The following is a 27,552-nucleotide window of genomic DNA, read 5'->3' as shown; positions in this document are numbered from 1 at the left end:
ACTTCCAGGGATATGTCACATATACAACTATGTTTATTTTGCTTTTCACCAAGTTCTAAATACTTAAGGTTAATTCAGTTGTAACATATTGAGCTGGGAGAGAATTAATACGAGTATAACAAGCCTCTTGGTCACAAACAATGATCTGATTGAAGTTGGGTTAAGTGATAATACTAAATACCTCCTTCATAACATTTTGAATGACCTGTGAGAAGTTTCATCTTGATATCTGCAGCAGTTAGGAAGTTTTCAATTACATTTGAAACAAGCATAAATGAAAAGATTAAACTGAGAACTTTCTTTTAAAGAGGATTAAAAAAAAAACAATTATAAAGATGTAATTTTTTTTTGTTTTGTACTGGGTTTGGGGGTTTATTGTTCATGTTGGTGATGTATTTTTGATTTTAGGTTTGATATTTTTTTAATTTGGTTCATTTCATTATTTTTTTAATATTTCTTTTTTTGATGATAGTTTTATTTTATTTGTTATAGAACCCATTTTTACTAGAAGAACCCATTTTTATTATTGTGTGTTCACATCCAGTTAAATTGTGGAGTTGTTGCATTTCTATCTATGGAGTAGAAGTCCTACTCATTGGTAACATGAGTTATATTAATGTATAATTATGTAATTATCTGAATCAAATATTTGTTTTATTTATTTAGTATCAGTTTAATAACATTTAAGAAAAGAAAAAATAAACTATAAGATGTTTTATTTAAATAAATGTATATTTTCTATTATACAAAAAAAACAAAATAAAAATAATGAACATAATGAACTAATGATATATGAACATTATAAGTTAACTTTACAATTATTTTTGTAATTTATGAACAGAGTTGGTACACTGCAATGTCTTTGATAAGTGTATGTCAAAAAGAATACAACACTTAGTGATGACCAGTTGTAATGCATCGTTGAATATAGTCCACAACTCCTCCATTCTTGTGACATCTTATCTCAGCTGATACCTAGAAAAAATTATTTTCATTGAAATTCCATAATACTGACTGCATCTATCACTATTGTTAATGTTATTAGATTTTTTAATTTTTTGATATGCTTTGTTAGTTTTGATTGTTTTTCTACTGCTTAAACTACTAGCCATAAAACGTCAACAAAGTGCAGTCAAGCAGTTAAAAGTAAAAGAGCTTCAACTGGCTCTCTAATTGAAGATAAGATTTACTAGTGCTTTATAAGGATGGAGCAGAGGAAATGCATGTTTTTCACTACTGAATAACTTTGGTTGTTTTAGTTATAGAAAATAAGGTTTTTCATTAAATAATAATATTTCTATTGCATTTTTGAAATCAACATACCTTAATTAGGTTTGGAAAATAATATCAGTAAGATGACGTCCTTCTTGTCGGACACAAATTTGGAGCCTCTCCTCAAAGCTCTGCACGGCTTTCTCCAATATTTCATTCAATGCAGCTTCAATTTCTTGATGAATGGAAATTTTCAGGTCTTCGATTATGGGTGGCTTGTTCATGTACACTCTTGATTTCAGTAGCTTCACAAAAAGAAGTCACAAATCGATAGATTGGGAGAGTGTGGAGGCCAAGAAACAATGATAAATCATGAAATGACATGTCCAGGAAATATTTTTCAAACCACTTCAATCGATGCTCTCACTGTGTGAGCTGTGGCACCATCCTGTTGGAACCACATTTCTCTCACATTCACCCGATGCCTTTCCAGTTCTGGATGCAGAAAGTTGTTTGACATGTCGATGTAGCACGCTGGTGTCACTAACTGTGGTTCTTCTCTCTTCAAAAATGTAAGAACCAACAATCCCTACCTTGGAGACACCGCACCACACTGCTACTTTTCAGCTGTGGAGAGGTTTTTGGTGTAGTTCATGTGGGTTCTCCGACGTCCAGTACCGACAGTTTTGTACACTAACATAGCCATCCAGATGGAAATGGGCTTTGCCACTCATCATTATTAGGGCTTTTGCATTTTCTGTAAGAATGGCGTTCATTATGCTATAAAATTCTTTGCGTTGCACAAAATCCTTTTCAGTTAGCTGTTGGACGATCATTATGGGTGAAATTTGAGATCACCGTCTAAGATGCGATGAAGCAAGCGATGTGGCATACCCAGCGCTAGAGCCTGTCGCTTAGCGGAGTGTTTCGTACTAGCAAGAACTGCCCTTCTCACTCTATCTACGTTTTCCAGAGTTTGGACTGAACGGGGAAAGCCAGGTGGTTTTTTCTTCATCACAGATCTAGTACTTCTAAATGCCTCAACCTGTCGGAGTATGATGTTTCAACCTGGAACTGCACCTCGACATTTGACATTAAAATTTCGATGGAAAAGACATTGAACCGTGACACAGAAACATTGTTTCTAAAAAACTGCTCAACAGCAAATACACGATGTTCTACGCTCCATAGTCACTGAAACTACATAGTCTGAGCTGTCCACCAGAGGTTGCCGAAGGTCAATACTCCCACTAGCCGCCGAAAACTAGTGGTTTAAAAAACATGCATTTTCTCTGCTCCACTCTGTATCACAGGTGATGTAAAACAAAATTGCTTCTTTTGCTGGAACTTATCCTTATTTCTGTAAAATATTTTTTATAATTGAGAATACTAGTTATAAAGTTCTTCTCACTGAAATAAAACTGGTTTTAAACAGATACAGTTCATTATTACAACAATATTTTATATATCATAGGGATATATATATATCAGAGTTAGGTATAATACTGATAACTTTGATAGAAATAAGTATATATGAAACCTGTAGGGAAGCTTTTTAAGATCTACAATTCAAAACTGTTAATTCATAATTTATTAATTACTAAACAAATTACAAGCAGGCCAAGTTTTAAATGAAATTTTACACTCATTATTAAAACACAGAAAATGAAGCAATTAAGTTTGTGGACAGCCATAAAACAAGATAATCTGAATGTAAGTCATCTTATGTCAGGCCAAAGATCAGGAAGAAATTACAGTATGACATAGGTAACTTCATTGAAAAAGAAATCATTATAAAAAGGCTAAACCAGTTCACTGTACAGTCATAAGTAAGTTAGGTATTTATAAGTTTAGGATTAGATTTAATTTAATCTTTTCACTCACTCTATTCTCGATATTGAGGCACCAGCAAATGATTTTATTAATAATAATAAAAATATATATGTAATTCTATTTGTTTTTTGAACATGTTGTCTTGTGTGCTGTAATTAATCATCAATAAAAACCAGCTATTAATACACTAAAATAAAACTTTCTAATTTTTATAAATAATAAACTTTTTGAATTTGTAAATTCATCATCTATTATAAAATATTCCAATATCAGGTAATGTTTTAACCACTGTTAGATGTAAAATCTGACAGTTTCATGATAACTTTCAGTTAGTTGGTTATGATCGCTATTAGCTTTTGTCTATAACATTAAGCTAATGTTATAGACAAAAGCTTAAGCTTCATATTAAGATTTATATTTTGCTGTGTTAATAGATAGTTTAAATTAATTAAATAAAAGTATGTTTATACATAAGAAATATTTTCCATTCAGTTACTAGTAAAATAACAGTTTTAAATTGTGAATAAAAAAATAATGTTACAGTTTTCTTTTAATTGGTCTCATTAAACAGATTAAGCTTAATTATTTTAATAATTGAATCTAAATGTAAAAGGAATAGATTATTTAATGCAACTTTACATGATGTATTTCACAATTTTTATTAATAAAAATAAAAAAACAAAATATTTTAACATTTTAAAAAATAATGTAAAATTAAAAAAATCATGGAATTGTGGTTTTAGAAAATCTTAAAATTAAATAAGCAGATCTTTCATCAGTGGAGTTACTAGTAATGGAGTGCCACTGGTAATTCTATGTATAAATGAGCCGCGTAATTAGGTCCAGGATTTCTGGAAGCAGAATTCATGTGGTATTTTATGAGCTGATAAAAGAATTCTAATATTTTAAAAGGAATTAAATACATAATAAAGTTGTAATATAAGCATTTATCGTAACTTTTTAAACAATAAGATCTCTTATTTTCTGTAAGGATTTATTTTTAGCCATTAGTAACCCATTTTACTTCTCTCAATACATTTGTTAAGGGCAGGTAAATTTAATTTTATATTAGAGAAATTGAATTAATTTATTTCTAAAATTTAAATGGCTGATTAGAAGTTTTAATAATTCGTAGTACAATGGGATTATGTGTTTATGGGTTACTCTCTTTATATACATACATTGATAAAAAGATGAAGAATTCAGAATCTAAAGTCATTGACTTTATTGGCTCATCAACTAGTCATTAAATCATTTGCTCTCTTTTAGTGCAAAAGTCAATACATACTAATAGTGTGTTTCACAAGCTGGCTTTACTCTGACAACTGCTGTCTGTTGGCAGCAATTCAAATGGTAATCAGTCACAAATTAGGTCAGCTAGAACCTCAACACATGTTTGATGGTTCAAAAACTCACCTGGACTAAATTAAGTTTAATCTGAAGATAACTTTGCATATGGTTTTAGTTTATTAACTACAAAATAAATAAATAGGATTTAAAATAATCTTTGTTAAGAAAATTTACTGACTTTTTTTAAGAAAATATGATTAAATATTCTTTCATTCTACAAATATAGAACTTTTAAAATATTTTCACCAATTAAAAAGGATTTATAATTACTTTCTCAGTTACAAACAGTCAATTACCTGAAAATTATGATGGTTAAAATTTTATGGGAATGAAACGTGAACAGCAGGAAAACAAGGAAGGAAAAGAATAGAGGGCTAGAAATGTAGTATCATGAGAGGATGGTGAAAATTAGATGGGTTAATTAATTTTAAAGTAAAGAAGTCTTATGGTAGAAAAAAAGGTTTTAGCATATTCCTATTAAAAAAAAATGTTAATCAGTTTAATGAACTATATATAAAAAATATTCAATTTGTTTCACTTAATTTGGTAATACAGGATGTGAAGAGAGAGGTAAAAACTGAAATATCTACAGCAGATAACTGATGCTGCAAGATGTATAGTAACAAATGTTGATGTTAAAATATTTCCACAGAACAGATGAAAGTAAAGAATAGCATCAAGCCAGTCAAATTATTAATAACCCTCCCTCTAAAAAATGTTTGAAAGATCATTAAAAAAAAACCAGTTTAATTTTTTTTTAAGACAAATTAAAATACAATAAGTAACATAATGAAATAAATAATCTACTGATAAAAAATCATAAGTACTTTAAATTAATTTACTTTTAAATATCATTTAGTAACTTGTATATATCTTTAAAGTAACAAGAACTAACTAGCTATTGATCAATAGTGAAAGTAGCATCATTTATTACACTTTTTTTGGCAAATTTTCTAATGGCATCAATCTCTGTGCTATTAGCTGTTCCATGCCAACACCATCCAGTCACCCTACCAAAGAGGGAAACTAAATGTAGTTTTATGTTACGTCAATGAAATATGAGAACTGTTTTAAAAAAAGTGGGTTATAAAAATACTATTTTTTCTTTACTGTAAGTCTTTTTTGTAGTTAATTATATTGCTTTAGAGAAATCAGCTACTCTATTTTATCCAAGTTTTGGGTTATTTTTTGGAATTAATTTTAGTAGGATCATTGAGTAGTATAAACATTATTTAATATAATACCAGTTGCTATCAAGATTTAAACTAGATTCACCATTGCTTCATATCAGTGATTTACAGCAACTGTTTTTTTAATTTTTATTATTATTATTATTATTATTATTAAATGTGGATATTATATTCCTATATATTCAGAAAACTACTTCTTAAGATGTTCAACATGTAAACTATTAGAAGTTTATCATTTTGTCTACATTATCTTCTTTTTTATTTATTTATTCTTTATTGATTTTGCCATAAATTGGTACAAGCATTAGCCATTATACAGTTTTTATTTATGATTAATCCACTATATAAACTTGTGAATGGGAATATGGTGTGGAAATTTTGCGTAACATGAAAAATGCCAAATTTGACTGACTGTTATTTCAACCCAGGACCTTCTGGTTGAAAAGCTGTGATGATATCTCTTTGCTATGGAGATTGGGTGAGTGGTTGCCCATTAAGAGTGAATATACCCATAATTTAAAAGTTTTTGTATTCTGTGGGAATCAGTTTATTAATATGGTTTAGCTATTAGCATTTTATTTGCACTAAATATTACTTTGTTTCAATTTTTTAATGTACTTTTTATTAATTAGATTCTATAGAAATATCAGGTTGTAATAAATATAGTATACTTATCTTGCCTTTAACCCATTTCTCACTATTGCTACTACCAGTACTTTTATACTATACCAACAGCATTATTATTATTTTAGACAATGCAACGCATAGTTGAAATTAGATTATACCACAAAAATTATTGTGAGTTTTTTTAAAGTATTAAATTACACTTTATATTTACTGATAGTATGGCTGCTAGCATTTTTGGAATTTTATTTAGATCAATGCTGTCTTTGCACCTATAAATGGGAAATGTTTTTTTTTTAAATTCTTGTAATCATAAAAATTACTACGGCCAAACTATTATCGATTATGGTAATCTAAGCCTCAAAAAAGTTAAGTATAGATTTCTTTAGGCGTCTTCTTCACTTATATTTTCAACATTTTTGTATTTATTATACAGCAATGTGCCTCTTATCTATCACATTTTGAAAAAAATAATAAATTTTATCTAAATTATCATTATTGATTTTAGTGTGGTGGATTACTGTTAAGTGTGTCAGCAACATTATTAATAGCTTATCTTGAATTAAACAATTATATGAATTACATTATATTAAGATGAAAATAAAAACTTAAATGTATCTAAGTAAGATATAACATAATTAAACAAAATAGGTGTGACTACAAAAAGGGTCTGAAGAATTAAATTAATTTTAAAAGTAAATTTTGATAAAGAAGGAAATTTTGTTTTTTATGAGGAAGAAATTCACTTTGAGATAAACAAAACTAAAATTTTCTTATATTAGAATATCTAATAGACAGGTAGGGGAGTTTAAAAGAAATCATCATGGGCTGTCAGTTGAGCACCATTGTCTTGATCAAGTTGAAGTTCTATCCCAATATCTTGAAAAATACGTACTCTTGCAGTGTTAAACTAACCTTTTTTGAAAAATATGTTTACAAAGATAACATTATTTATAATATTTTATTTTTTGCTCTAATATTTAATTCACATATGTATTTTTTTTTGGTTCTAATTGAACTATATTGACAAAATATATTCTATTACAGAGAAAAGAAATAATTTACAAAATTACTAGTTTTTATAACATAATCTGAATTTATTTATGAATTATCTGAACCAAATAAAAAATATGAACATATCTTAGATTTATCACATTTACAATGGCATAAATTTTCTCTCTCTCTTTTTTTCGCTCTCCTTGTTGAGAGAGTAGGTATGAGAAGTGACAATCTTGGGTCCCAGACTGTATTCAGGTAACAGCTGTACCTGTAGGTACAGCTGTTCTACATACTGTATAAAAACAGTAAATTCATGTCAGTTTACAAAACAAAGTAACTAGGGAATGCTTTTGATATGTCTTTAAATATTAAACATTTTTTGGTATAGCATTAATATTAAATGTTATAACTTTATGCCCATGATTATATAAAAAATACAGTCTCAAAGATTCTTAAGAATTTCCTACAGAACTATCTATACCAAGGTATTTGCAGATCTATCTAATGAACTATTCATTTTCAAGCTTCTTGATGGGATTCTATGGATAAAATAGTGTAATGATTTTAACTAAAACGGTAACTTCCAGATTAGAAAGTTTAACAGTAGGTGGTGAAGTGATATTTCAGTTAAACATTCTCACCAACCATTAATTATGGAAATTAACTCCAAGAATCCTACTGCATTTGATTCACTTTAAAGAAAAAAGAAAGGAGATTTTTAGTTAAATTAATCTATTTTTTAGAAGTGTATCCCTTCTGTATCGAAGGATTTTAATTAAAGAGAATAAGGTATTTTTCAGGTATTAAAAGAGTAGAAATTAAGGCAGATGAAGACAAGGTATTAAAAATCTATTACCTTAACTAAATAAAGCGGTTACAGAAGTTTTATAGAAAAAACTCAAGTAATAAAATAGAAATATCAATATTCTTTCATCCAGTCCAGCATTCTTCTATATGTTGCTTCTACTCAGCATTTTGCATTTAAGGATGAAAAATAGTAGTCAGAGCAAGTACAGAAGCAAGAAATCATCTGACAATATTTAAACATTGTATATCTGAGAAGTAAATAAATAGATGGGCAATAAATCTCCAAGAAAGTTCACTGGAAATTTATTGTTTGCAAGAAGAAGCAGTCCATAATTCATTTGGTATCTGGATCTGAGAGGGAAAAGATATGAAAGGGGCTGCAAACATGTTCATTCTGTGGCAGCATTCATTTTTCTGAGATTCTTTTTAACATTTTAAAAAGTCCACAAATGATAGGTAACAGGATTGTTACCTATCAAAGAGTTTATTATCATTTATTTTTTGATTAATCTTTTGAAAATATTAATTTATCTTAGTTTTTATTCTAGACTTTATTGTTGGTTTTATTCTCAAGCCAATCATTTTGTGAACAATAATGGTCTGTGACAATCAGTTTAGATGTTAGACAAAATTTCATCAGTTGGTAATTAACATAAAATTATCTAGTTCTTCAGTTCTACAATTGATAAACTACTGAAGAATTAAACTGATTATTATACCATATTCAGTGAGTTTAAAAATCTATTTTGTGCAAGTTTTAATCAAAGTTTGAATTAAAAAAAAAACATACAATTTGATTTGAATTAAAAACACTAAAAAACATGTCCTTCTTAATATGTGATTTTTTTAAAAATTACTTTAATGAAATTAGTAACTTTTTTTAGATGCATACAAAAACATACACATTAGAAATTAAGATTTTAAATTATCAGTTTTTATTTAAAATATACATAAAGAAAACATTCAGTGATAATTGATTTTTACAAATTGTGACAACTGGAGAATAGAACTAAAGGTTTTTTTTACATTCCCGTATGAATTATATGGACAAAAAAGTAGTATACTGTTAAATTAGTATACTGGTAATTTGATATTGATACCAAAATGAGAAAACAGATTTTAAATGAAAAATGTTAGAAAAAAGTAAAGAAGACACACATGTATATAAAATATACATAATATATTCTGTTTGCACTTGTAAATAATCAATCATTTACTTAGATGTAAGTAGGCTAAATATTTTATCTACATTACATCTATAAATGAAATTTAACCCATATACTATTTTTACTTTAAATATGTTTTTTTTTTCAAAAATAACTAGTGAGACACGTACTCAAATATACATCATATATATTTAAATAAATTAAAACCAAGATTTATGTTAATATTAGAGCACATTCTTAAATTTATTTTAAGCATTTATGAAAGGGTATGTATCTTTATTTAAATGTTTTTTATACACACATATATACTTTATACTTATATACTTCATTACTATATACTTTTATACCTCATTATATACACATACATTAATGAATATATATGTGTTTTACCTACTTTATTAGAAAAATATTTCAGTATTTGTGTAACAAATAATAAATCTTTACAATCAAATAAATTAAATCCATAAATATTTGTCATATTTGAAACTAATTTTAATTTTTTATGATATTTTAGTTTTTAAATTGTTTTGAAAATAAAAATGTCCTCCTATAATTTTATGATCTGTCTTCTGATCAGATAACTTTTTTTTTCCATGAAATGAAAAAATATTTAATACATAAATAATGTAATATTGGGAAAAAGTTGATAATTTGTAATGTATTACATGAGAAATAATGGTTACTTAATGTGTTGGTAGCTGTTTGTTTGCAAAAAACTTTCCCTTGCATCAAAATCCTTTATTCTTGAAAATTTAATATTAGGAAATTAGAAAGAACGACAGATTTTATAAAAATGTATTACTAAAATAGTAGTTAATGAAATTTATGAATGAGTATACAAATATTCCCTGAGATTTAATAAATCTTATTCTGCACTGATTCATGGGTCCTTCACAAGATTAATAAATCTATTTCAAGCAAATTAACTAATCAATAAGAATGAGGATAAGCACTTCTATGCTAATTGATTTTTAACTTGTATCTTTTGAGTAAAAAAGGGCTAAGTTTTAATGTTAATTTAGCAACTGCCTTCCTCAGCTTCATTATCAGACTTTGAAAAACAATTTGTATAATTTAAAAATTTTAATTAAAAAAAATAATTAAAATTTCATAAAGGTAATAAATAAAAGTCAAACCAAAAACGTTTGAAATAACTGAAGAGTCAAATTTAAAAAAAAAATAAAAGTGATACATTTGCATTCATGTTTTCACGATCAAAAGAAATGACATCTTTATCCTAAAAGACAGCTCACATTCATGCTATTGTAAAACAAAATAATGCGTTGTTATCATTTCTATTTATAAAAAAAAACATTTGTTATTTTATGGTGATCAGTGCACCCTTATAATGCTTCCGCTTATATTAGTTTCTTTGTTCATACTGAAGCATTTTAAATCTTTGTGTTCATTGTTAAAATTATATATCAAAATTGTAAACATAGAGTACAAATTAAAATTAAAATGGCGGCATATTTGCGTAGATATAGCTGTTTTATGTTACAAGTAGTTAAATTTATTTCACTGATGATGTTACAGTACTTAGCAATCCCCTCTTTAAAAATTCAACTTGATTATGTAAAAATTAGTTTTTTTATTTTATTTTGCTTTTATAATATGGAATTGATTCAAAACAAGGCAGAATAATGGGAAAGTGAAGTTAAGAGATGCACAAAGTAACAAGATCCAATCATTACTGAACCTTTACTCTCACAAAATTTAAAGAAACATCATTATCTATTTAACATAGTTAACACAATTTAACGTTAGTATTCCCAGTTCAATGTGTCAGCTCGATTTTATCAAATCTCAGAGTATAGTTTAATAAGAAACAGTACGAGAAAAAATCTGTGATACAGTATTTGCTTGCTGTAAAGAAATTTCACGCTCAGTTACCAAATGTATATCAGCAATAAGTTGTCCAAATAACAACAAGCAATAGGTGGATATAAATATCAAGATGGTCTTTACGTGAGGACTTAACGTTCATGTTCACATAAAAGTATTTACAGCTACTTAAAATAAAACCCTTTCATTTAAGAGCCCTGCTTAATTTTTGCGGGGTTCTAGAATCAAATAAAAAATAAAAATGAAAAAGAATAGATTTGATAGTGTAGTTATTTACTTTTTCACAAACAGCCATGTAATAAAATTCTTTTTTTTAAGATATCTATTTTACAAATTATTCAAAAAAGCTGTCTATCCATTAAAGTTGTTTTTATCCATTTTTTGCTTTGTGCTGATGGGCAAATGCTTATTACTAGTTAGGCATGGATTATACTTTGGTTAAATATACTTTATTCAATTTAATATGTGAGCACTCTTTCCAACCATGGTTTTACTTCAAGACCTTAAAGTTTCAAGGAAAATAATCTTAAAACTAGTGTAACATTAAATTTGTTAACTATTTGATTAACTTCCAATCAGAAATTTATTATTTGTTTATTTTTTTGCTATTTACCAGAGAAATAAATTTTCCAACTACACATCATACAATTAGATTTACTAACCTATATGTGCAATCATTTAATCAAATGAAAAAAAAAATAAATAAATAAATAACATTCATAAATGTTATTTATGATTTATTATTCATGTTATTCATGTATGTTCATTATTTATGTTATTCAATATTCATTTACTCATACATATGTGTATGTGTAACTGAATTCTTGCATTCATCTACACAAGCATGCATACACACACACACTTATGCTAAGCACATGAATGTGTTAGTTTGTTTACTTGTGCATATGATTGTTTTATTTTATACCATTCTTATTTTGGCAGACCTATATGATGTAAAACAGCTGGAGTGTTCTTATTTTAACCTATCTTTTTCAGAAGATGTGAGTGGTAAAAATTTATGAATTTATACAGTCATAAACACTTTAAATATATACATATAAAAAACTATGTTTAGTTATTTTTATTCTGTAGATTTATCATTTTTATTTTCATTAAAAATTGAAAAAATTAAGATCTTAAAGACAAAAATTTTCCGTATCATTAGAATCTCTCTTTAATAAAAAATTTTTAAAAATATATATGTATCTTTACGTGGATTTTAGTGTTAACTACAATTTTTTTTAACTCTCATAAAATTAAAATGATCAATAATTTTTTGGAATAAAAGAACATTATAAAATGTATCTGTAGATTAGTTAATGATATAAAATTATTAAATATTTCAATGGCTAACTTTCAAGATAATGGAACATGTTCTTACTAATTCCTTTCAAGAGTAATTACCAGTACCTTTTTTGGTGGAGATCTGGTAACACTGCTCCTAGAAGTGTATTTAAAATTAACACCTTTAAAAAGGTGTTTATGCCTTTTTTAAAAGGTGTTAACACCTTTTTTAAGGTGTTTTAAAATTAACACCTTTAAATATGTAATCAAGAAATATAATGAATCTATCTTGTGTTTGTTTTATATGATGTTTTTGTCAAATTTAGTATATTAGTAAATTTCGTATTGTTTCAGTATGTTAAGATCTTGATTTTTATGTAACAAACAGGCATAACATTGATAAAATATATTATTCAGTTACATATTAAATGTGTTTCCTAACTTATAACAGATACTTAAGGTACTGGCACTTTAGGGTTTTAAGACAGGCACTATTAACACTATCAGATATATAAATGAAGAAAGTGTCATTAATTAGCAGCACAAAGCTTTTAGAAGAAAGAGTTCCACTAATTTTTTAGTAACTTCCTTGATATTTAATAATTTAAGGTGTTATCATATTTAATTATTCTCTAAAAAAAATTAAATTATGTAACTTATCACAAATATAATTTAACATTCATTTAATACAATTCTCATTAAAGCCATGAGAATTGATAATTTACAAACACTAAATGCCAGCAAATAAATTAAGATTTTGGTATCAAATTCTAATTAGAAAATCATGTCCATTTCACCATCTACAGATAAATATCATAACATGCAGTAATTTAGCTACTTGTTGGTTTTTATGTACCCACTTTTCTATCTACTTTTCTAATTCAAGCAAACACAAACTTTATCTGATCTGATAGCATACTTTAACAAGGCATTGTTTTATAATATGTTAATTTTTCCACCGATCGTGAAAATTTATCTCAAAACACTGTACTTTATTTCTGCTTAACGTTTTTTTTTTTTTTTTTAGTACTATGACCTAGGACATCTTTTACACTTATATAAGCTCTATATAGCAAATATAGATATTTGCTACCAATCAAACTTGAGAAAGTATGATCTAGAACCTAGAATCTTTTGAATCCTTTCAAGATGTATAAAGTTTAACTGAAATTAATGATATTTCATATATTTTACAATAATCATGGTTAAAGATATTAGACAAAAACTGTAAAAGAATATACATATTTATATTGTGTAATAATCTGTTCCAAAACTGGAACCAAAAGATGACTTAAATTCTCTCAGGAATATATACTGTATTTGTCTGTAGTAGTGAGTTTGATGATCAGTATAATTAACATAGTAGTAATTCAAACAGATTATATCATGGATCTTATTTTAATAATTTCAAACAAAAAGAAGTTTAACTTATATGACAAGTTAACTTATAAATAAGATTTATGGTGTCATTAAAAAAACTTAGTATATTTTTATACACAATAAAATACGATATTCATTTTTGAAAAAATAAAAGTAATTGTTACAGCTCACTTTCTAAATTTGTGGAATACATTAAGAAAACCTTTTTTTAGTGGTTTTATAAGTCTAAGTGCATTCAAAAACTAAAAAAGTAATTATTTATTGATATTTCTTTTTCAAGATTAAAGATCTGTTAGTAACATGGAATATCAAATCTGAATTAACATTTAACAAGTATTATAAATGGATAATTCTATTTTATGAACGTGAAAATGATTTATAGAAGAAAATAGTAATAAATATATAAAGGAATATCTAGAAAGTAAACCTTTTTTAAAATAAAATTATTAAATAGTATCGACTACTTTCTTCAATAACTGCTAAAAATGTCAACAGAATGCGATGAAACTACGGTTGATGTGATCTAATTTCTAAGGGACTCTGATAAACTTCTTCAATGCTATTGGTATTTTAAATTAATTTACACCCATCGGTTTTCTCGGTGCTACTCCCTGAAACACTCTAAGTGTAACTGAACCATCAGTTCATAAGGAATACAGTTTACTATCTTACAAAGGATAGGTATGTTTAAAATGACTGTGATGAGGTGTGTGGAGAGAATTAATTTGATATTTTATTAAAAAAAAAATTAATTGCAGAAGTGGGTTAGAAGAGAAAATTTCTTAATACATTTCAAGGAAAGAGAAAAACTAACTGAATGGTTCATATAAATGAATAAGTAAATATAATATTGGAAGGTTTGGTGAAACATAGGAAATAATATTAATAAAGGAATTAAAACTATGTCGATTTATGGGAAAGGTAGTAAATACATATCTTTCAAACTGATGGTCAGCAGCAATGATTTTCAACCATTTTTCACCCTCAATTTTTCTAAACTGTTTTGGCTAGAGGACAACAATCCAGTAAATAAAATATTTTAATCAGATATACTACAATTTACATTGCTTTTGTAGATCTAAACTGATATCTTAAGCCAAAAGATCATACCTCAATATACTCTATTTTTGAGTTATGGAAAATTCTCTAAATTTTGTTAACGCGTTTTTATGTGATTGTATTTAAGTCCTTTTTTGTACAATAATTTATTAATTAACAGTTAACTGTTAACTTAAAAACTTAGACGGTTAATTTGTTAGATTGGTTAGATTTGATTTGTTTAGTTTGATTGTCATTTGGCTTCGGAAATCCCTGAACTCTTATGTATTCACTAAATTCAGTTTTATTGCGTTTACTATTACAGTTTATTTATTACAAATTCGGCAAATAATTAATGAAATTAAATAAGGCAAAATATTGATTTTCTGTGTTTTATATTTTAATTCTTTCACATTTATTTTATAAATACACATACATTTAAAAAACATTAGAAATTTTATATAACTAATTTTTTTAAGTCTTTAAGGCAGTTTTAAAAATCTTTAAGACAGATCGCATATGGCCTGTGGGCTGTGGGTTGAAGAGTCATAATCTATAGGTTCTATAAATAGCTGAAACATCTTAAGGAGTAGCACCCTAAAAAATGAAAGGATTAAACAGTGAAAGAAAGAGATATGTTCTCCAGAAATCATCTGATTTCTAGAGAACACAGGTATTAAATAATGCAAAGTTCAGTTTTCTCTGACAAAAATTTTCTGTTGATATTTAGTACTCAAAAGAAAAAAAAATATAAGTAATCTGAAAGGGAATGGAAACTGTCAACCTATGAATAAATGGTAAAAAACAGAATAATATAAACTTTACTACAAAGGCATTACTGAGATAGATCAGAATATAGATGTTACTGGTGGTAGGGAACTGTTTTCTAATGGATGATTTAAAATATAAACTGTTTTTTTATTCATTTATTACGAGATAAACTGCATCAAGTGAAAAAACGTACATGATTGAGCCATAAATCCAGCTCAGAACTTGCAGTTTATCTGTTACTTTCTCTAGTTATTTAAGCTACATAGGCAACAATTGTTTTCAATGACTATTTCAGAATTTTTCCCTTTTAAACAATATTGCACATGACAGACAAAAAAACTCTCTCCTAAAAGATCGAAATAGAATTTGTAAAAAATACAAAAAATATATTCAAATCTACAAACTTTTTAAATAACAAACTGGACCAAATTTATGAAACGGTTTTTGAAACTTACGTAATAACATTTTTAGTTACTTTTGTGGCCATATTCAGTGACCGATGTTCTCACCCTAGCAGCAGCTGATATTATTGCTGGATTTAATTATGTTTATCTTCTTTTTTTTCTTTTTTTTTTTTTTTTTTAATTAGGCAGATACATATTTTAAATCTAACATGTGCAGGATTTGAATATTTATTTTGATTTTGTCTGTTATTTAGATATCTGTATTTTTTTTTTTAATAATGTTTGTGTGGGTTAAGGTGTGGTTATTACGTGTATTTGTGCTTATATAGAATGTCAAAGTTGTAAATGTTAGTGGAATTTTAATTTTCATTTATGTGGTGGTTAGCAATTATGATCACAAGAGTACTGGAAATGTTACAAAGTAAGTTTTAAATATTTTTTAACAAATTTTGTCATTTTATAAACCGATAGTTTTAAAATGATTATCACTGACTTTAATTCTAAAAACATATTAAATATAATAAAAAATTGTATATTCTATTTAAAATATGTAAAAATAATTAAAACATTTCTTTTAGATAAAATACATAAAAAATATATTTATTAAATAAAAGATAAAGAAATTAAGAACTCTAGGATAAAAATCACAAATTGCATGCTGTTTGCCACCAAATTTGTAAAAATAATAATTCAGAAAGTAGCAATAGCCTAATTGATATGTTAGAACAGAAACAAAACAGTAAAATAGGTTGTGATTGCGGCAGCAACTGCATCTCTCCGTATCACAATTGTCTTGGAACACCTGCATTGTCTTACTGAATAACATGCTGGAAATTTAGAATCACAAGTAATTATAAAATTATAACAGCTAAATCCATATTTAATAAACTGGCTCTCATCATCAAAGTTAAATAATGGTGGATTCGATTTCTCTTGATCCTGTAGACATTTATTAGGGTCTAAAAATCATATCAGTTTACGCTATTTAAAATTTATTAAAAAAAAATAATAACAGTAAAAAGTACCAAACTTTTCAATTATAGGACTGTAATTTGGTTACACAAGCAAATCCTCTATTAGTTTATTGACTACTTGTCAACCATTTTACAAGAGTTTCCTAGTAATGATGGCATGACTAAAAGGTAATATGTCAAATCTGGTAAAAAAAAAATGTAACCTTTTATTGTTATTATTGGTTACAAAACAAGAAAACAATCCCTTCATCAAAACTAAATTGATTTTGGGCTGTGTAAAATAGAACTCTGGTTTAGTAGAAAATGTAATTTTACTTTAGATTTATTACTTGTCAAAGTTAGAAAGCACGTAGATAGTCACTGTTTCTACCAAGGGGTGTTGGAATAGTATTATTACTGTTAATAGTACAGTAGAGAAAATAGTATACAGACAGGGAATCGTAGGTAGTAAGAAGCCAGTCGATGGTTCAGCAATCCATCTCCACATTTTATATCAGCTGAGCTTTCTAAACGTGGATAAGTAATATATAATATTATCGTAGATGTTAATTCTAAAAGTTATAGGCTGTATTAATAGAAATTTATTTGAAGAATATAAAGTGAAAATAAGTGAAAATAAATACTGTCTACATCAGTAAGCCGCATATATTCATTTTCACGAGTAGTTAACGGTAATTTATCGGAGTAAAAAATAAATTTCTCTAACGTATAAAATAGTTTGAGTACGTTATACACACCGCCAAGAATCCTTTCATGACTAACTCTTGTTTTAATTTTATTGACAGACCTACTTAAATATTTTAACCGAAGTAAATTCATGATGTTTTTATTTTTATTCTAGAATATCTGGCAATCGAACAGAAAGACTGGGAAATGATTTTGTTTATATTTTTAAAGCAAAATTTTTTTTTTTTTAATAGAGTTATACACAAATAAATATTTCGTTGAAACAAAATGTTGTAAAACTTGAAATTTAGAAAATCTGTTCTAAATAAATAAATTAGTAAATTAAATAAATCACAATCTAGCGATGACCCCCCCCCCCAAAAAAAAAAACAGGATCAAAATCGAAAGATTAATAATTATTGTAATTTAAAAAGAGGCATACAAATATAAATAGTTTATTTTATACATATATATACTCGTATACTTAATATGTATAAATTAGTTTCATTTATACAAAGTTAGTTAATGCTGACATCAAAAGCAGTTTGGCGGAAGTAGGAAGAGCTTTTATAAAAAAAAAAATCTTCTAGCATCAAATATAGCTTTAAGAATTAGAAAGAAATTCTTGAAAACATTCCGAGTGAAGTGAAGCGTTCTGTGTTAGTGCCACATGGATATTAGGAAAAACAGAAAGGAAAGTAATATAGGCCTTTGAGATATGATATTACGGATATTGAAAATTAGGTAGGTAAATACAATTCGAAATGAAGAGGTCTTAAGACGGGTAGGAGAGGAGAAAAATTTTAGCAAACTCTTGTAAAGAGATACATGCGATTGGTTGACCAAGTATTAGGACATCCTAATATTTTGTATTATTGTTATACGGACAATGAACGGAGTATAAAAAACAAAAATCAATGATGTATGAAATAGTAAATATATTGAAATTAAAAGGCTAGTATAGAAGAAACAGGAATGAAAATAGCTTCAAACCTGTCATATAACTGATGATTCCAAAAATAAGTTTTATTCTTTAAAGCAGAACATTTTACTTAGCGGGTAAATCGTTTCAGCTTTTAATTTCATTTACAGAAAAAATAAAAAAATTAATACAATTCGTTTAGAATAGTGAACATTACGCAATTTATAATATGGTCTTATTTGTGAATTTCACAAATCATAATTTTGTAATGCAACAGACTGTATTATATTGTGCATTACGAAAAAAAGCTTGGGTTTAATAAATTATATTTTACAAACTATTTAATTGAAAAAAATGAATTTTATACCACATTAATAGTTTTTTTTTTGTTTTATTATTTTAAGTTAATATTATTTAAAGGTAATCGGTAGGAATTATACAAAACTTTCGTATAGAAATTATCCCGTTCTTCTCCTTCTTTGTGTTAGTGCAATTTCAGCGTTCCGTGATTTCATAAATGATTACTTAAAATATATATACTAATCTCATCTATTTAAGAACATATTTTAATTAATCGGCATAGATTGCTGTAATTTACTTTTCCTTTTCTTATTTCTTCATACCAATTTTAGTATGGCGGTAAATTAAACATTGAATAAACAAATTTAATAAAGATTAATTTAATAGTTTTTATAAAAATGTAAAAAATGTAATTATTTAGTTAAATTTTTTTATTGTAGATGGAGAGAGAGAGAAAGTGAGTGAGAGAGATGAAAGAATAGTCAGCTGGAGACTAATATTCTCCAGAATATATTAAATATATATTAAAACGATTAAATATTTTGATCGTGTCATCTACTGAAATCGGTAAAATCCCGTCACTACCTACAACAGGTAAGGTTTTTTATCTACTATTTAATACAAAAATAAAATGCTAGTTATAGAATAACAATTTCAAATCATTAAGCGTAGTTATAAATAAAAATTATACGTATTAATAATAATTAAGGGAATAAAAATAATTAATAAATAAAAAGTACGTTCATTTTATCGGCTTAATTATATTACTTTACATTTGCTTAACGTAAAATTATTATTTTAAGCCGTTAATATGAAATTATTATGATTTCCTATGTTCCCATCTTCAAGTATAATGACCTTTAAGAACCTTTGATCGTTCTTAAAAAGTCAAAATGAGTTTTTAAGATATAAAAATTGCTGGCTATCAGATCGTTGTTTAGTGCCCATACGTATGGAAAATGTCAACAAATATTTAGTACATTTAAACTTTTAACTAATTTAAATTTAACCGGTTTATACTTTTAATTTATCCCATTTTGCACCTACAGCCGTCGATTTACAAGGTTAAAATATAAAACAAAAATAACCGTGAGGTATAATTATTAGATAAATTAATTGATTCTTAACCAGGATTTGAAACCGGGACTTTCAGTGAAGTAATAAGCCGTAAAAACACTGAATAAAAAACAGTAAAATCACAGAAATTATGTAAGATTATAACAATGCAATTACTATTAAGATTTTTATTATGTGCTTTTAATATGACCGTAATTAATTACGTTTGAGGTAAGTGGTAAGCAAACGAAAATTTAACTTTTAATGTATTTTATCAGTAATCTTTAAAATATTATATTTTAGATTATGCCGATAGGAAAAGAATAGTTATATTGTGTACCAATCAAAACAGATTATTTATTTACATTATGATTATTCTAATAAAAAATTGATTACAAAAATATATAAAAACCCTAAATCAATATTTCAAAATGGCGTTTAAAGAATAAAAAAGTAGAAAATAAACTCAACTACCTTCGACTACTTTTACTATTTTATTATTTGTTAAATCGCATTATAACTTACTCCAAATAAATTAAAAATTTGTTGGTTATTAAAAAATTTTGTTTTTGTTTGTTAATTATTTATCACTAATAAAATTTAAAGAAAATCATTTTAAATGATATTTACCGACGATTCTGTACTTCGTGTCTAACCAGTTTATTGAAATAAAAGTAATATTAACAATGAAATGTTGATACGAGTCGTTAGGAAAATCTAAATATAATAAATTTCACGTAGGTTAAAAATAAAATAACTTGAAGAAAAACGTTTAAAATGTTTAATGTTACATTGCTGTTTACAGAATGATTTGTAAAGATAAGGAAAACCAATGACCAATGTTTAGCAAAAAACATCTACCAAAGTATCGCATGACTTTCTCGGCTATTAATAAAAATTAAAACAGTTAGATCCACAAAAAAAAAACAAAAAAAAAACAGAATACTGTATATATTTTTTAGATGTGGGGAATAAATTTTAAGAAAAGTTTTTCTAGAAATGTCCATTTAAGCTTAATAGATTTGCTTAAGTAAAGTCTTCTCTAAATCTAACACCCTTTCAATAAAGGTTAAATAAGGAAAAGAAAATTTCCAAAATTAGGCCCAGGATTCATATTAAAAAAAAATTGTACAAATTTCTTGATACCTCTATATATGAAGTATAAACTCTCAAAAAAATGTTTAAAAATATTTAAATCGAAGGAAGATAGAACAAAAAAGATATATATATTTCAATTTTAGGACGTGGAGGTTGATTTTTTGAAAAACTTTTTTTCTGGATTATTTATATATGCATTGTAATTGGTAAAAAATTTTCTTTAATAAAGTTTTCTCTAAAATGTTTCTGAAGAAAATGGAAGTTGGTTTTTTACGAATCCCCCTACCACCATTACGAATTTTGAAAAAAAAATTATGATCAATAACCCATATATATATATTTTAGCCAAATTTTAAGAAAATCGGTTCGGTCAATTCAGAGATATGAAACCAAAAACAGTGCAACACTGGTACATATGTTTTTTTGGTCTAGATGAACTAGTTAAACCCTAAAGCATAAAGATCTGAAAAACCCCAATACTTAATTTTTGACAGATCGCCATACTTTCGGCTTTAATGTACCTATTCTAACTACATTTGCCAGGAAAGTAAAATCATACCTCTTTTTCTGTTTAAGATAAATCTATAATGTTTTTTAATTATCAGCAACTAATACAGACGGTTGATTAAGCAGATATAATATTTGGAATTTAAAACTCAGAGAAGTCTTTTTTGTATAAAGAATATCAATTAATAATAGAAGATATATATTAATTTTAATAAAAAAACATTAGGTCTAGACGTTACTAAAGTAAAAATATGATTTTTAAAAAGGCTTTTTTAATTTTTTAACCCTATTTTCTTTATTAGTGGTAGCAGTTGAGAATTTTATATTATTCTTCTTCTGATATTTACATATAAGTATAAATTAGCTGATAAAATTTTGATTTTTAGCATTTCAGAAATCTTTTATTTTTAATTACAACAAATTTATAATTTACCAAAAGCAAAATTTTTTATAAAATACACTAGTATAAAATAAAACTGTATCATATTTTTCATATCATAAGCCGCTAATAACCCTCGTGCCTATTCAATCGTCATCCGAAGAATTAATGTAACTAAACCAATCGAAATATATTCGATGAACTTTGTTTTATATGAAAGCGAATACGTCAATAATTTTTAAACTGTATAAAATAAATATTATTTAATTTAAGTGTTATTTATTCAAACTTTTATTCATGGTATTTAATGTCGTCTATCGATCGTTTGACTCGATTCAAATTTGTTTAAATACGTAAAAAATTATTTTTTTATTCACGCCAAAGAAGAATAACTTTTTACGTGCGTACATAAGTACACACGAGCTTTTTTTATACTCTTATACAGAACCATCTGATCAAATTTTACCTACGTTATGTCATTTCGCTAAGTCGGTAGCTTTTGTCGTTAAGTACGTTCATAAATTTCATATTTTTCAAATGTATTAAGTTCGTATTTTTTGTCCATGATTTTCATATTGTGTCCTGATTATCTTTGTTTGTGTTTCAAATCCCTACAAATCATTTTTAACGGTTAATCGTTTTAAATTTTTTGTAATAAATAAATGTATTCTTTGTAACGGTGGGTTAATATGGATCCAGTCTGTTCAGCTTAATTTGTAATCTCTGGACTGACAAGTTCAGAATTTTTTGATTTGTTATTATGTTTAATGATCTTGCACGTGTAGTTTTTAAAACATCACAAAAAATTTATATCCTGAAAATATCGACAATTTTTAAATGAATATTAATTGTCAAGTCATTTTTTGTCCTCAGATGAGATTTTTTTAATTTTTTGTTATATTTTGCCTATCAGTTTGGTTACAAACTATCAGTTTTGGTTATCGTAAACTATGTTTACGTTTGTATTTGTCAACTAATTTAGAATTTTCTATTAGGGCTAATGATTTACAGTATATGTGAAAAGGTTGTATGTGCTGTGTAGGGTGGTTAGATAACTTGTGGACGTTTCATTTGTTCTGGATTTCTTAATGTATTTTAAAAGTATGCTTTTTATCTATTTTTTTTATAGTGAGGTCAAGATAGGTATGCGATTTGTTAAGTTCATATTCTGCAGTAAACTGAAAGTTAAGGGGTAATTAATATGTTATGCGGAGGAATAATATGACATCGTACTGATTCCCTATGTAAATATGAATATCATTAATATGATGCTGAATATTTGAGTTTGTACTGTACTTATGTTAATATTATAATGCATGCTGATCTACATTTCTGTTATAAACATTTATTTTTTACCGATCATTCATATGTCAAGAAAAACCACTTAATTTACAATAAATCTCATTTCATTTGATCGACCAATTATTTTACAGTAATCCAAAATGTAATTGGAAAACAAGATTGTAAAATGAGGCCTATTGTCAGTTTACATATTTTCTTCCAAAGAAGTTATTTACACGCAATAAAAATAAAAATTAAGCTGTATCTTACAAGAAAAAAAACAGCAAAAAACACCATTGCACAGGTTGTTTAACATAAAACGTAGATAAAAAAAGTAGGAATAAAAATATTAATAATAAAAATCAGATTAAAAAACAAACGATTTTGTCTTTTGCAGCATGTCAGGAGCATGCAATTATTAAAAACATATTTACGTTAATGTCAGTGTCTATCGTCTTAATCTATATTTGTCAGAATATTCTGCATAAATTATACTGACATCAATAAGGTTTTTTTTACTATATGTCCCTAAGGATGCTGTAAAAGCGTTGATTACGGTATGTTCTTTGTTTAATAAAATAAACTGAAAAAAGTATAAAAAAAGGATTTTATTAAAATCTTAAAAATTTAGCTTCAGTTTTTAGATTAGTTATAAACTTTAGTGTAATGTGTAATGAAATGAGTATAGATTAATAATACAAATTTTGTAATTATTAATCAAATCTCTAATTTTTAGAGATTTTCTAAAAATTAATGGTTTCTAAGTGATAAAATATTATTTTTTTATGAACACCCGCTTATTTTTAAAAAGAGGAAAATGCATATAATTATTTACTTTATGTTTTTTTCTGCGTCCATTAAAATCCGTGCCGATGGCAAGTGTTAGTGTGATCATATATTAATCGGAGCTTATAGTCTTCAGTCTGATAATAAATATGTTAGCACACATCTAAATCTATTAATATTGTAAAGTTTTGAACATTCAAGCCACGCTAATGAAAACGAAATCGATCTTTCAGCAAAAAAAATCGAAATGAAATCGATATATAGATCAGCAATTTTATGGTCAGCAATCGAATATCTTAAGATAAGTAGTTTTTTCTCCTTCCTTAATCTGTTAAAAAAAAATAATAAAATAGCATTATAATACAGAGTTATTGACGCATAAAGCGCTATAAAGGAAAACCACACTGTATTCTATAATAATTATAATGAGGACTGGCATAGATAGTCTAAAATATTTAAAAAAAACTATTTTATTTTTTTCATTTTATAATTAAAAATAATAATAATAATTTAATTTATAGTGAACGAGTAAAAACTGTAACCAGCTTTATACAAAAAAACAAAAAAAAACTTTGTTGTCGATTTACATTAAATTGCTTATGTAATCATTAATAATGTTTTTTTATTACACACAAAATGATTTTTTTTTTTAATATGACATATTAATTACTTTTAACAATTATGTCAAATTATGAAAAGGTATAATTTTATTTTATATATTCCTGTAGACAGACATTTTTGAAAAATATTTTTCTGGAATAAAATTATAAAAATTGAGTTAAAATGATTTTTTTTCTTCTTTTATTGTAAATTGTGTAGGAGCCATCAGAGGAACCGTGAAATAAGAGTATGTGTGGGCTGGTATAAACCTTGGTTTGGCACCCTCTCAGGGAATATTACTGTGAGTATGTGACGGATTTTATTATTTAATTTTATTAACATGGGTTACATTTTATTGAAATTTTTTAATAGTTTATGTAAGAAAATAATTTACGATAAGATTTTAAAACTTTTTCTGTTGATTTTGCAACGAAATTTTATAGAAGTTATTAAAACAATTTATAATTTAGGTTTGTTTTTTTTTGATGGTATCAGTGTATTTGTATGAGAAGATAATTAACGAAATAACAAATTACTTCGTTTACAGTTCAACAAATTATTCATCGGATGGATTGCAAATTTAACTTACAATATGGATAAGACTAATATACTCCGTAGGGATAGTCATACTGTTTTTAGTAGCCTGAATTTTTAGTTGTATTTTTATCGCCCTAATGTGAATTTCTTGACCGTCTTGTTAAACGATCAATTCTCGTGATATTATCAAACCGATTCCTTTTGTAATCGATCAAACCATACCTGTTTCTTCTTAAAGCATCGTAAGGAAAAATTGTAATTTAACCATCATATTAAGTATTTGTTATACCTAAATATTTATTACCAAATAAAATACGAGTATAATCTTGGGTCTACTACAAAAAATCAGGAAAAAATTTCAGTATTCAAAAATTGGCTATCAGATCGTTTTTTAATGCTATAAATGTTGATAATTTAGGCCGATATATAATGAAATTAATCAATATTATTAAAAAGTCCAACATTTCCATGCGCTTGTATACGATGCAATACTTCTGGTTTTGAGAATGAATTTTACTATGCTGCTTATCTAAAGGATGGTTCAACCGTTTTATTTATTTAAAATTAAACTTTTCTTTTTACAGTAACAGTATTATTCTGTTAATTTTATAATTAATATAAATTAGATAAATCTGGATTATTATATACTAATTTAATATCTTGTACTTGAATGCACTTCAATTAACAACTTCAGAATTATTACTTTATTTGATATCGATTAAATCTTCATGTTAGTATTTAAAAATCACGAAATTTATTAACTACATTAATTTTTGTCCGTATAATAATTATTATTATTTATATATATTAATTTGGATTATCATCACTTCTCTTTTGTATTTATCAGTTCTTATTTTGTACTGTTTTTCTGATTAAGATTTTCTCAACGGATTTTCTTTATCCTTCCAAAAAAATTCTGGAGCGGATATTTTTTATTTTACGTGGAGCAACATATTTACCATTCCTGACGTAATCTTTATAACGTATAAATTTTATATCCCGATCTGAATAAAGGAATCATTTTTATTTATTTGTGAATAAGCTTGAGAAAGTTTCCTGAAATATTAATGATGTGAGTTGTCCATCATAACTCGAAAAATCGAAATCTTAGTAATAATTTTCTGTTTATATGAATGGACAGAGATTCTTTTCGTATATAACTTAATAATTATACTGTTGTCATAACAATAATAAAAAAAAAGTAATTACAATAAAATTACTTACAAATAAGACAGGAATTAAAGGATGCCAGCATATAGAACCCATAACGAAATGAGCAGTATAACTAAGATGATGTAAGTAGTCACAAGACTGCCTGCTTCATTTCCCGGTAGTTTAGGTTGAGGCATGTTTGTTTGCTGTCCGCTGGTTTAAGCACGACTGGAATAAAACGCCATGCAATCACCCCCTCCCTCACTGTCCGCCCACTCAAATTTCTTTTTTCCATCATTTCAACTACGCCTATTTTTATCTATATAACTATTTTTGATGCTTCTTGTTTCACTCGCATAAAATTCAAAAAGAGGTGTGCAACCACGAACCGATTAATAAATAACTGATTAGAACCGTCATTTTGAGAAAAACTATGATCGAAGTGCTTTAAAACCTTCTTTAATATTTCTCTGATTAATTATGTTCAGATGCCATCTATATGTTATTATATGTATGTAATATCATTTGCGGTTGTATATAGTATTAACATAACGCATTGTTGCATCGTTTTGGAATCACCTCCCCTAATTATGTAATGTAAATAACATAATGTAATGTAACGTATAATGTAATTTCTTCAACCCCCACCAAGGCCGATTTTAGGGAATCCGATGAAGCTTTCGCTCCAATCCCATCCTAGTCCATCCATCAGGTTAAGAATTACTCGTATTTTTTTTAAATTCGTACAAAATTTAAATAATTGCATCGCTCAATGAATGACGGTAATGTTTTGAGGATTTCAGTTAATAACATTTTTAATTTTAAAAATGAACAAAAAATCTACTGAATGAAAGTATAAGAAAAACGCCTATTCATTACGGATTGGAAGATTATTAAAGGACATAAAAATACCTTCTAAACTAGAATAGTTGTGGTCATGAAAATAAGTCTTAAGTGTAAGGAAAAGTTAAAAAATCTTAAACTTTTATAGAAATTTCATAAAAAATAATTAAAAATTGAACCCTAGGAAAGATAAACGACTTTTTTATTTTATAAAAATAAAAAAGAATAAAAGTAGAAAAAGAAAGAAAAAGCATTATCCAGGGAAAAAATTCCGTAAAAGACATCACGGTAAGAATTGTAAATGGATATTAAGACAATGGCTATTAGCGATTTACGTCAATTTCATACTAGATGTAAAATTATTTTAGGATTTCTACAACTGTTTGTCAGTATTAGTTTAAATAAATTTCTATGGATAATTACTGCATTTAATTAATCTATAAATTTCTATTTCGGCTTGAATATAATGAAAAATCCAATTGCAATTACAACCAGTTATCAATGAAAAGTCTAATAAGACATTCCCAAACGAGCATTCTTATTGTTAC

At 26.4% G+C, this 27,552-nt stretch overlaps 1 long non-coding RNA gene across 1 annotated transcript; it reads right to left on the bottom strand.

Annotated features, from left to right (window-relative positions):
• Positions 1-699: 699 nt before the first annotated feature.
• On the bottom strand, positions 700-26,801 carry LOC142323326 (uncharacterized). Its single transcript, XR_012756084.1, has 2 exons — positions 26,234-26,801; positions 700-975 (listed from the first exon to the last, which is right to left on the bottom strand). It is a non-coding gene; the product is annotated as an uncharacterized LOC142323326 (long non-coding RNA).
• Positions 26,802-27,552: the final 751 nt, after the last annotated feature.

This window comes from Lycorma delicatula, chromosome 4, assembly GCF_047948215.1.
Source record: "Lycorma delicatula isolate Av1 chromosome 4, ASM4794821v1, whole genome shotgun sequence".
NCBI lineage: Eukaryota > Metazoa > Arthropoda > Insecta > Hemiptera > Fulgoridae > Lycorma > Lycorma delicatula.
The sequence above is the reverse complement of the archived record's forward strand: the minus strand, read 5'-3'. Positions and strand labels throughout refer to the sequence as shown.